Source organism: Agelaius tricolor, unplaced genomic scaffold (assembly GCF_023055355.1).
Source record: "Agelaius tricolor isolate 1412-34295 unplaced genomic scaffold, bAgeTri1.0.p SCAF_7, whole genome shotgun sequence".
Taxonomy (NCBI): Eukaryota; Metazoa; Chordata; class Aves; order Passeriformes; family Icteridae; genus Agelaius; species Agelaius tricolor.
Window position 1 is genome coordinate 28,200,906 of NW_027269267.1, and position 12,685 is coordinate 28,213,590.

Genomic DNA, 12,685 nt, shown 5'->3' on the forward strand with positions numbered 1-12,685 from the left:
TCTGCTTGGGGAATAGGGCATTCTTTGCTGTGCTGTCCTGAAAATAATTGCATTTGCAGTGATTGTTTTCTAATAACAGTTCCATGGAATAAGTGCTTTGAGGCTATATCTGGCTTTATTTATGAGAACAAAAGAATTCTGCCCAAATAATAATTGAGTAAGGACTTTGTGTGTTGGTTCACTATTTGTAAAATATTTATACACCCCATGACAGCTACTACATATCTTCACTTCTCCAGTACAATAAAGAACAAGTATCATGTCAAACCAACTGTTACAACATTGTCATCCAATCTGGCAGCAGAGTGCCTTGGTATGGACATGAGGCTCTCCAGATATTCATGAGAGCTGATGGCCCAGACAGAGCACAAAAATCTGCAGCAAATATCATTCTGTAAGATAATATTTTGCTGGTTTTTTTTTAATTGTAATAACAGGCCAAGGTGATTGTGACATTTTTGGCAACACTGAAAAACTATTTGCTTTGCCCAAAGTATTCTCATTTATTTTATACTGGGAATATTCAGGCTGATGGAAAGGTAATGAGAAAGAATGACAGTGTTTTAACTGGGTTCTCAGCATGTATTTGGGTTTTGAATAATACCTAGTGATTATGTGGCATTCATTCAAAGTGTTCCACAGGTTTGTGCCTAGGTATCCTGCAGTGCCACTCTTCGTGACTTTCATTTTGAGCAGAGTTCATAATAGTTCAGACAAAGGCTTTCCACTGATATTAGTGGTGGATCTGAGCAAATAATTCCTGCACAGAACCTAAGACACTATCATCCTCCAGCTCCTCTTTATTCTTGTGCTACAATTAACATTCAAAGTAATATTTTCCGTGGTATAATTTTCATTTCTAATTTACACTTTGTGGGATATTGAATATTTCAATACATGCTTTTTCCAAGTTTTCTCTTCTCAGCTGCATAAATCTAACACAGAAGCTCTATCCTTAATTATTTATGCTATTCCAGTGCAATTCTTTTAACATATCTTGTGGGTTTAATTTTGCTTTTTATACTCTATAACCTGTAAGAGTACAGTTCTTTTAAAAGTTGCTTCAAAAAATAGTTTTTTCTTCTTTGAGAAGTCAGGAATCAAGTATATACTTAGAATTATATTTGGAGAATTATCATTCTGAAGAATCATTTTGACAAGCTGTGAAATAAATGAAACAAATTAGTAAACATCAGTTATCCTTGAATACAGAAAATAAACCAAATGGAAACAGAGCTTCCAGAACTCTGTTCTTCAGGTGTCAATTAGTTAATTATTATTATTATTTGTCAAACAAAAACTCATTGTCAATGCAATATATTGATCATTATTTTGACATCTGCTAAATGATCTGCCTGCATATACACATTTCAGAGAAGTTATATTGATTAATGTGTCATCAGCACATTTATTAAGATGCAGTGGCTTGTTCAGACTATCAGAAACCCAGAAAAAATTATAAATTTGGATATCATTAAGGTTAAATAGCCATAGTTTCTGTCTTTTCCTCTCCCCTCTTAAAAAATCTGGCCATTCCTTTTATTTTGCTATACTGACTTTTACATGTTCCTCTCTCCTTTCTCCCTTCATAAATCTATTTTTTCATCAGCCAGTAGGGAGTTATATTCTGTAATGAGAAATTTGCTGCTTTTGGTCCTTTTATAAGGTAACTGTGATTAATTTTCATGGGTATTATACAAAAAGGAAGAGAACAGAATTTATCCCAAATTTTAGGGATACAACAATTAATGCTTAGGTACAATTAAATGCTTAGGTATACCTTACTCAAGTAAACCTTCCAGTGACATAATTTAGTAAAAAATAGATCAACCAAACAAAGTGGAAGACTGTGAGGATTGAATTTATTGCTATATACTTTTCCTGACATCACTTACTACTGCAGTGGTCAGATCCTTGCTGGTAATGACCTATTGATATTCATGAACATCTTGGGGTTGGGCCCCAAACAGTGAAAAATGTGATTGCAAATTCCCTTAAAGGCAGGAAAAGTCTTTGTTGCCTTATCTGGCAGTTTTCCTTTAGTTATCAGTCCAACATGGACCTGAGATCATAAACTCAGCCATTTTTAGCTCCTAACTCCAGTCATAACCCACAAAGAATCCACAGGATTAAAAGCAATCTTTTTTTACTGCTTCCTCATCTGTTTTATAAGCTGTCCTATCAAGAGAGGTTTAAACCATGTATTATAGAGAATTTGTAATGATTTCATATGGGTTTGTTCTTTATTTTAGATGAAGTAAAAGATGTAAAGGTCGATTAAAATATCAAACTTCTGCTTGCCTTTTCTTTAGTTTCCTTGCCATTTTGGAGCTTTCCGTGGGTTACTGTGGTAGTAATTTGCAGTTTCAGACTTCCCCCATAAAGAAGTACCCAGTGAGGGACATTTTCTTTGTCTGAAGATGTTATATATTTTTTATATTTGTCACCAAACTTAAAAAAAAATCCTCAGTACATTAATATTTTTGTAGCAGGGTATACGAAGGTATGAACTTTGCCTAAGAAGGCTCTGGTTTGAACAGTATGATATGGAAGTGGAACAATGCTCTGTTGTCGGGAATGGCTAAGTGTAAATATATCTCCCCAAATATCTCACTTACTGCAAAAAATTATGAAAGAGTTCAGTTCTACACTCAAAATGGTCTCAGAAAAGAAAATAGGCCTTGAAATCTGAAGAAATATAGAGAAAAACACTAATACAGAAGATGATTGATACTGAAACATGCTGAAGAAGCAGACATGCTCTTTTATGTACCTTACCTTTTCTGTTGTTGAATATTGTAATATATTCAGCAAATATTCCTGATAGGGTTTGATCATCTCTGTCTGATCAATGACTCTTCTCTGAATAATTTATTCAAATATTAATGACAAACCAGATGAAATAAGTTATGGGTTCAGTATTTTTTCAGTGTAGTCACTGGCTCTAAAAGCTATTACAGGCTTTAATTCATAACACATACTGTTCTATATATAACAATTTAACAAGCACCATGAATTATGGAAATACAATTTTATCAAAGGTGACATTGTAAACCTCAAAAATTAGTCTCCAGCAGTTCAGAGAGACACAAATATTACAAAATGGAGTGATAGCCCCATAATTCAAAGCACACTTACATTTTAATTAATACTAAGATTTGGTGTAACAGTAAATCTTCTTTTTTCTTCACTACATAGCCTTATTTGTCCTCTTTCTACTTCAAGCCCTCTCTGTATAATCACTTCTGTTCCTCCCAATCCTGGTGCTTTCCCCAGTTCCCACTGCACCCTCTCAGTAGATATCAGTGTGCATCAGGGCAGAGCTAATCTCCATCTAAGAAAAATGCTAAAATTCTTGCTTATAAGGCAAGGGAGTTGTCCTGCTGAAGCCAATGGGACAACGGCACATCTTGACCAGTGCTCAAGGACTTGGAGACTGCCCAAGGGGGTGGATGCCAGAGGGATCCTATTGCCCTGACTCTTTCCATGTCTCTTTCACACACTGTGCATGCACTAGATTCCCAACGTTACTTAATCATATGCTGTTTTTTACAGAAAAGGGAGAGAAACTGTTCTCCCCTACCCTTCACACTGGCAGTTGTTTTTCAGTAAGTCTGTCTAATTTTAACTTTGACTAATAAATATATGATTTGAAAAATAGAAGGTAGCTGGTTTTGCTGCTACAAAAAAGATTATTTTCTTCCCCCTCTAAATAATTGTACTTTTTTGAATACCTGTCATTTTACTTCTTACTGTTCAGGAAATTTTCCAGCCTCAGGTTTTGAGTGTTTACATTGTCATTGCTCTCACAGAATGGTGAACAAAGATTGGAAAAGAAATCCTGTGTCCTGAAGCACACTAGCTTAAAAGGAGAACCCAGTTCCACCCCCTAAAATACATCCATCTTGAACATATCAAGAAAAGCACTTTGACATTACTGACTTCTGAAAACTTGCATTGAACCCCCTCCTCCCCTCTCCCTGTGTAGATTTTTTTTCCCCCGAATTTGGGTTTACCACTATTTTTTGATGGAAATTTTGAGGCACAAAAATGAGAAGGAATATGCCCAGTTGTGTTTGGTACTCTCTAATTTTTCTCCTCCTTCCCTTTTCCCTGCCCTTTAAGCTCCATGCTTGCTTCAGCCTCTCTTTCTCTGCATACTGAGGCCAAACATGTTGAGGAATCAGCTTGTGGTCCCTTGACCACAGTTACAGAGTCCCAGGTGCAGGAGAAATTTCTTCCCATACTTAAAGAGTCACTACAATTTTGCTTCAAAAGAAAGGACTGTCTAGAGGTCTAGAACTGCCAGAACATTTTAATTCTGTTTAGAGAATGTGTTCTGTGTACACTGGGTTTAACCACTAGCTGGAGTACTGCAGATACTGTGATGTGACTACCTCTCTTGTTTTTTCCCCAGCTCATGTTATAAAAGACTGTATGTAGTTAGTGCTGTTACTTTGAGAGTGTGTCAAGTTGGCAAAAATACCATCTCAGTTTTCTGTCCTTTGTAGCTTTCTAGTTAGGAGTATCCCTCTTCTACCAGCAGATTTTAACAGAACTCAAGCTATTCTATGAGTCACAGACTCTTAATATGATTCAGCTTCCAGATTAATAAAATTACTCTCTCTAATGAAAGTTATCTTCTCTTTCATTCATCAGTATTTTGATTTTGCTTCCAAAGTGCACTTTTGAAAGTGTCACACATTTTCTTCTTGCCTCTTCTAAAGAAATTATATATTTTCTTTTAAAAAAAATCTGAGCTCTGCCAAAGCACTGGACATTGTAGGTAAATGTAAAGATAAAACAGTTTAGGTGATGCTGTCTGGATCTGAGAGAAGGTGATATTCTGATCTAGTTGGACCTACCTTGAATGCTTGGAAACAGGTGACTTCTCAAGGTGTTTCACAAACTGAGCTACTCCATGAGTCTATGATACTCTTCCCTACTGAGAAAACTGCTTCTTCTCAATGATGCCAGTCATCTTGGGGCTGGTTCCTGGGACTCCATGAACTCAGCTGTTTTTCATTCTGGATGAAGCTCACAGCTACAGCATCACTCTGTGTTTGAAATACATAAAAAGCAGATACTACTTTGTTTAAAGCACATGAAAACAGTTCTTTGTACCACAAGTACAAGAGAATATGAATAAGATTTCTTGCGTTTGTGATGTAAAAGATTAAATGAACAGTGCCTCATTTTCTGAAGAACAAGATCCAGTAAATTGAACAGGAGCAATGCCAACTGAAAGGACAAGAAGATGTGTATGTCTGTTTCAGGGCTCTGGAAGTGTTTTATCAATTCCTCTAGCCTGCCTTTTCTCTGTCACAGCAGGAAAGACTTCAGAGAGGAATACCAGAGCAAACAGATATACAAACCCTTAATGACAGCAGTGGGTCTTATTACTACAATACACTCCAGAAATGTTATTCCCACCTTTAGCTGTTTGTGGTGGTTGACATTTTAAAAAATAGTCAGAAGGAAGGGTGTTGTGCTTTGTGATATCAAAGTTCATCAGCACCAGGCACTGTGAGAGTAGATTCCAGCTGCAAGTGTGTGAACTTTAATTCATGTGAAGCTGTTTTATCTTCTAAAAGAGGTTTTTCCCCTTCATGTGCCTTTTCTCAACTTTTTAAAAAGCCCCTTTTGTGTCATCTGAAATGCAATTTCACAAATTGACTGCCAGGATACATTGAATCCTAAGACTGTTCCACCCAGAAAAGCAAAATTAGAGAAGAATATTCACCCCTAAAGCACCTATTCTGCCATAGAAAGATTTTTGTGGCAGCTCTCTTTTATCTTACTGTACTTTTAAAATAGAATGCTGAGTTATTTTCTTAAAAGCCTGAGAAAGCTCTCAGGCATTTTAACCTTCTTGACAAGGTAATGTCTGTTGCCATTTCCATGTGTTTTGAGTGATGGCTTATGTACCATCCAGTTGTGGGTGGGGCACTTGAGAGAAAGCCAGCACTACAGGACTGTGTGTCCCTGTAAACCTTCACCTCTGCTTCTGGCAAGGCAATCCTACCTGGCTTGCCCAAACACTGAGAGCTACAGTGCAGGGGTTGAATTGTAATGTACCTCTTGACAAAAATGAGGGGGCTCCAGTTTTTATGAGAGCCATGAGACATTGCAATGTTATCATCAAATCATATCATTAGCATTGTCAGAAAAAGGGCTCACCTCCCTGCCAAAAACCTGAACTCATTGAAGTCCAAACAAATACCCCTACCCCACCCTTCTGTTGAAATATTTAAGCCTTAGCAACATTTCAGTTGTTGAAAAGTTCAGGAATGGAAACAAGTACTTTTTTCCAAAAAACAATGCTATTGCAAATAAATAAAGACTTACTGTTAGATTGAGACTATTGAGACCAGAGTATGGTTAGACTCCTCAGAGCCCCTTCTCAAGCAGAGACTTACCAGCCATTTGTGTTTAAAAAGTCTGTGTTAAATGCCTCAGTCCAAGACCCAGAAAGCTCTGAAGGGACAGAGAGGAAGTTTCTTTCAACTTCTTAGAAAGTTTATTAAAATCTTGTATTCACAAGGACAAAATCCAGTTTAGGCAAGTATAAATGTGTTGTCTGCCACAATCAGCAGATTTCTTAAATTGGGCTGTTCTTAAAAGCAATGCAAACACTTTCAGGGTGGGTGTAGGTTAAAAGAACCTGGCCATGGGGTCCTCAAGCTCACATTGCTTCTTTTAAGTGCAGTCACGATTTAGGGATAGAAATCCTTGAAGGCAATGACTTCAGAGCCAGAATGAGAAAGAAGATATTGGACCTTTACAGACACAAAAGGATTTACTGTAAAGGATTATTGCTTAGAAATTCATTGTCATAGGCTGTAAACAGGTCCAACAGCATTAGGCTGTGGTCACAGCTGATTCCTCAGATCAGTCTAATGGGAGCAGACAGCAGTAAAGCTATATGGCCATAATGCCCTCTAAGCCTGGATCCAAGTAGAGAGCAAAGAGGAGGAGCAGAAGTGTGACATTTGTATAAACACTAAATTAGAAGAAATGTTAAATATTAAGCTAAATCCATAAAAAAAAAAAGTAAAAAAGTAATTTAGGAGATTTTCAGTTCAGTTAAGAACTCTTCAAATTACTCTATTAATGTTAAATTGGGGTGAAAATAGGTCTAATACATAGTAATGAAGCTGAAATTTAGCCTGCAGAGTTAAATGGGCAAGCCCGTCATTCCGTGTTAGTGTGAGTGGAAATCAGGAGGGACAAAGGGTGGATAGACAAAATGATAGCATTGGCAGACAAAAGCTGTGGCAAGCTGTTCACCAGATATTCAGTCTCTGCTGAGCAAACTCATCACTGGCTTGCTCTGAAAAGCTCACAAATTCCTTGCCTTTCACCTTTTGGACAGAATGAAAGATATGCTGGCTGGCTGCCAACTGCTAATTCAAGTGCTTTATTGCAGAGTACGACAGTAATTCAGCCAGGGAGAGACAAGGAGTTTGTGTGGATCCAGAAGAGAGTCTTTATGTTTTTCCTAGGGATTTCTCAGTTGACCCTGACTAATTTCCTCTTACTGGATTTGCACCCCTAGAAACCTTTCTTGGAGGAACGTTTGCTCACCAGAGGAAACTATCCATACCATCACAGGTTGGAGAGACAGTCGCTGAAGGGAAGAAAATCAATCTTTGCTGACCAATGGAAATTCATGAAAACTTCTCTGAAGCCTTGTAAAAACCTGTCTTTTTAGCACAGCAATGTACACAGTCATCCTCATCCTAGAGAACATGGAAGGGTTTTCCAAGCATTTGGCTAGGTTTTTCTTATTCTTCCTCAGCCCCTTGTACTGCCCAATGCCAGCATTTAATTGAGATAAGAAGAGACAATTTTTCCCATAGGGAATCATCCCCAAAGTTGAATCCAAACAAAGTAGTTCCCGAGTGACAGCCTGGAGCCATGGCAGGGCTGTGTGGCAGAAGGAAGTGCCAGTGATTGGCTGCATGGACCAACAAGGGAAGCAGAGGGGACAAAAGGATGCAAGCACTGCCTCTTCCTTGTGCCTGAGGACAGAGGGAGGGAGAGAGCTTCAGACCCTCTGAAGAGGCTATGAGGGGCCTGGGACTAAGTGTCTACTGTTTGAAAGTACTTAATTTTGTTCCATGTTTTTAATGCTGGGGGTGCTGGTGGGAGGTGTGCTCTTTGACTTCTGTTTCTGCTTTGAACACAATGCAAAATTCACATCCCCTGGTATAAAACTCTGCCTTTGCTCTTCCTCCACCTTCCTGTCCTCAGTTACTTGCAGTCCATGGTCTGATCAAATTATAGAACACATAAAAATAAACCTTCTGTTCAAGTGGCAAACCAGCCAGACTTAGGTTTTGATTTAATATAGACTATGTCTTTTGTTAAGAAATTATTTTATGTGTTCCTTTTTATGTTGCTATCCTGATTTGGGTATCGGAACAGGTTATTCAAGTTATTAAAATGTTATTTTCCTTCCAAAGTTTATGCCTCCATCCTATACTTGCATCAATCTACTGTATTTTCCAGACCATGTATTTAGAAGTGAAAAAATATGACTATTAAATGTGTATGACCTTTACCATCCACAAACATATTAGGCTCATGTGTGGCATTTGAAAAGAATTATTTGGTCTGCACTGACAACTATGTAGGGGACTGTTAAGTCAACAGTGCAGTATTGATGGAAAAGAAAGCTTAATAATATTAAAAACCATTTCTGATAGGAAGAGCAGATAGCAACTCAGTCTCATTGAGATCACAGCTTATGCTTTTGTGCTCCCTGAAGTGATGTTTGAGAGCTGCAATCTCCTATCTTTGTTTTCGAATCCAAGAGGAAGAATAATAAGAGAAAATAACAGGTCAGAAAACACGAGGAACCTCTCCAGGAACCTTTAAATACCTGTAAGTACATGCATGCACACCTGCACAGTTTTAGATTTGTTTTAAATACCCAAATGCAAATCATTGGGAGTGTGTGTGTGTGTGTGTGTGCGTGTGTGTTTGTGTGTGTGTGTGAATTAAATGTGCTAGGTAAAAAATATCACAATGATAATGCACATTTAAAAAAAATCTTCTGCTCATATGATCATTAAGGTGATACTTTTAGCAGAACTGTAGGCTGTCATATCTCTTGAATTGCATAAATAGTTCTCATGTCAAAGGTGAGTTTCAGAGACAGGCAGTCCTTTTAGTCAGAATTCCTAGGGAAAAAGGTGCAGTTCCTCAAGTACATGTAACAACAGGCTTTTTTTCAAATCCATCATCCCCCATTTCACAGAGGCAGATAGATGTCTCAGACATGATAATTACTGGCAAGGCTGTTCAAGGTGAGGGGCTGCTAAGAAGAGAGGCAGCTCCTGCTGCTTTCCCTGGGGCAGGACAGAGCACTCAGCACTCCTCCAGGCTGCCCAGCTCAGCAGCCCTGACCCTGCCTGCAGCAGTGTCTGGGGGCCCATGGCACACACACATTCCCAGCTGGTGGGTGGCAGAGTTACTCAGGGGCTGGGGAGAATGTCTGGGGGTAGCCAAGGGGAATGTGTAGAAGATGCAGAGTGCTTGCCAAGGCAGCTAGAAGGGGTGTGGGGAGCATAGGAGAGTGGGAAAGAAGATCTCTGCTCTAGTGGTCAACTCACACTGTTTGCCTTCTTACAAAATAACATTTCCTCCATTATTCTCACTACCCTACTACTCCATGATAATTTTTTTACAGCTACCTGAGCAGTTCCTTATCTAAGATAGTGGTTTATCTTTTGTTCTGACAGAACCCAGCCATGTTTCCTCACCTGATTTTCTAAGCAGAGGATATGGCTGAGCACATTTGTGTTTGCCTTCATCTCCTCTGTAACTGTAAAACTTCATGGCTGACCTCATTTAAGGGTGGAGGAAGAAAGGAAACCTCAAAAATGCTAAATTCTTATATCTTAAATGAAATTTAGCTGCAGGTGAGAAGAGGGATGTCTTTAATACTCTGACCAAGGAAAGGGACTACATGTCACATCCTCAGAAAGGGGAAATCTGTAAGTTAATGAAGGAGACTTTATCACTGTCTTTGCTGCAGAAAAATTACAGTAGAAACCCCAGTCCAGCCTGAGATACCAACCTTGACTGAACCCTGTATTCTGACAGAGGGTTTCTTCCCAAAAGGTGAGACTGGGGAGACACAATTTACTACAGAGGAGAATATACAGTGTGTTTTCTTTCTCAGAACACTTATTTTTTCTCCCTTCATTTGAAATGAATCATTCAATCTGTGTCACTCTTCCACATTAGATTGTACCAGTTTGATTTTGTTTGATGCAGGGGAGAGGGGAAGCAGTGATGGGATGTGACATGCACTTTATCTTGAGTATTATTTGTCTCTACAAGCCTGCGGTGAGATAAAACCTCAGAAAGGCCCATCGTAAAGGACAGTCATTACTTTGTAAGTGCTTACGCAAATGTGTTGGAAGATTACATTTGGAAAAAAGCTTTTCAGGCTGTCACAGGCTCCACACACATTTTCTCTTTGAGAGCCAAGTTAATCAGAGCACACTGACAGACGGGTGGGGATGATGCAAATTTACAAGTTAGAGGCTTGGTGACTGATAGACACAACACATAATACATGAGAAGGAGCAATATGTGAGAACACTTTCCCTAGATTTACAGTATTTTGGCTAGAGATAAGAGTATAATTCCAGATTTATTATTAAGTCACCTTGTAGAGTATATTATTTCAGTGTTACTTTATTTTATTGAACAAGTCAGAAAGTATTCCTCACTTTAAGAGAGTAATGAGTTTATAGGTTTGGGCAGAGAGGAGAGAGGGCACTGCTCTTTTCTTAGAAAGTGTCAAAATCCCAGGTAGACCACAGGACTCAATATCACCACTCTGCAATGACTGAGAAATTGTCTTGAAGAAACTAGAGGACAAAATCAAATGGGTGCATATTTATGAAAGCATAAAATCTGACATTTCCTATTTAACCACAAATCTGCAACAGAACTAAGCATGGTAGAAGGAAGGGAATCTGTAGGAGTAGCATAAGTAGATCTGCACTCTAAGAGTTCATGAAAGCCTCTTGTAGTGGTATTTATGGTGTGTTACACCATTAGCAGCATTTTATCTGAACATTCATTGTTTTTCTAAAGAACTATGAAAGTGCTTCCTTCTGACTTTAATTCAAAACTATTAAGAACTTGATATCAAGTGCTACATATAATAGCCTTGATGTTTAATGTTGAATAATTTCTAAAAAGTCCTGAAATTCTGGAAGATTGGGCAGTGGTTCAACAATGAGATATACTGAGGCAGATATAAAATCGTAAAACACAGCAGTAAGTTGTTTTTCTTATTTCATGTTATACCTACACTTTGTATTTCAGGCCTTTAATTTCCTAGTGAGTCCCAGTAGCATATTCACTTTTCTCCCTAGGAAGAGTTCAGCACTCTAGTATTTTTTTTTCGTATGTTTCCACTTTGCAAAGGACATCTATTTAGTCAAGCAGTAAAAAAAAATTATACCATACAAGAGGGCTGACATCCAACCAGAGAACTCTAAATAACAAACACTTGAAGTACTCACGATACTCAAGCTCAGATATGTTTGGAAAAAGCTCTTCATCAGCCAAAAAATAAAAGCCATGATAAATTCACAGATAATTCTCCAAGAGATAAAGGGTCAAATCTGATGAATGAATTGTTCATGAGGGCCGTTTTGATGAGCTATAATTATGTGAGCAAAATCCCATCATCTTTTGTCTCCTGATTGCATGATAACCACATAAAAGGAAGAGAATAGCAAGGAGATTAAGTTCTCGCAGTGAGTAAGAGATGTTGCATTGATTCTAAGTTGTTGCTAGGTAAATAATTAAACCATGATTTCACTGTTGATTTTATTTGTCTGCTGTGTGTAAAAGGTTACTTAGATGCATCAGTGAAAAATTAATTAATATATTTCTGGCACTGCTCAAATAATGGAAATCCATGGAAATAAAATTACTGTAGTGGTTTGAAACCACTCATTAATGATCCGCCTCAGCTTCAAAAATGCCTCAGTAGTCTAATGGTTCTGACAGCTCAAACCATCTTTCTTTTTCTTTTGAAGTCTTCACCACAGTTGCTGCAATAAATAGATACCTATGAATGGATGATGTAGCTTAACCAACCATATTTGACGTGTTGATGTTTACCAAGGCTGTATACTCACTTTGTGTAGTCTTGGTCTCCCACCTGGCAGAGCCCTTGCCTGTGTAGATCCAAAGCATTAGCTGTGCTCATGCAGTGCACCAAGGGAAGGGCAACGCTGAGCACACTGAGGATGGCACACAGTGGTTATCAGTGAAAGCTTTCCTTTCCCACAATGAAACTTTGCTGCAATGTGGCAGGTACCTGCGAACCGCAGGAAAAGACAAAAGGCAGTGAAGGTCGGAATGATGAAGCGTCTGAGTAATTAGCATGGTAAAACCTGAGGCACATTTGTTCGCACCACATCCGTGCTAATTGCCCATTTACCAGGCTAATTTAACATCAGTTATTTCTGGGTTCATTCCATCATCAGTATATTTCTCTCGTAACTAGGCTACTGTAATTTCAACATCAACAGTGTTTTGACTTACATTCACTTGTAACCCTTAAATATCCACAGGGGAGCTCAATTTGCTGTGAGTTTTACTGTTTAAATATCTTATATATAAAAGCTGGGGAATTTGCATTTCA

The 12,685-nt window shown here is 38.3% G+C and overlaps 1 long non-coding RNA gene across 1 annotated transcript; it reads right to left on the reverse strand.

The window, feature by feature from the left end:
* Positions 1–359: 359 nt before the first annotated feature.
* On the reverse strand, positions 360–12,355 carry LOC139591740 (uncharacterized). Its single transcript, XR_011679740.1, has 3 exons — positions 12,177–12,355; positions 4,866–5,057; positions 360–1,161 (listed from the first exon to the last, which is right to left on the reverse strand). It is a non-coding gene; the product is annotated as an uncharacterized lncRNA (long non-coding RNA).
* Between the last annotated feature and the right edge of the window lie 330 nt (positions 12,356–12,685).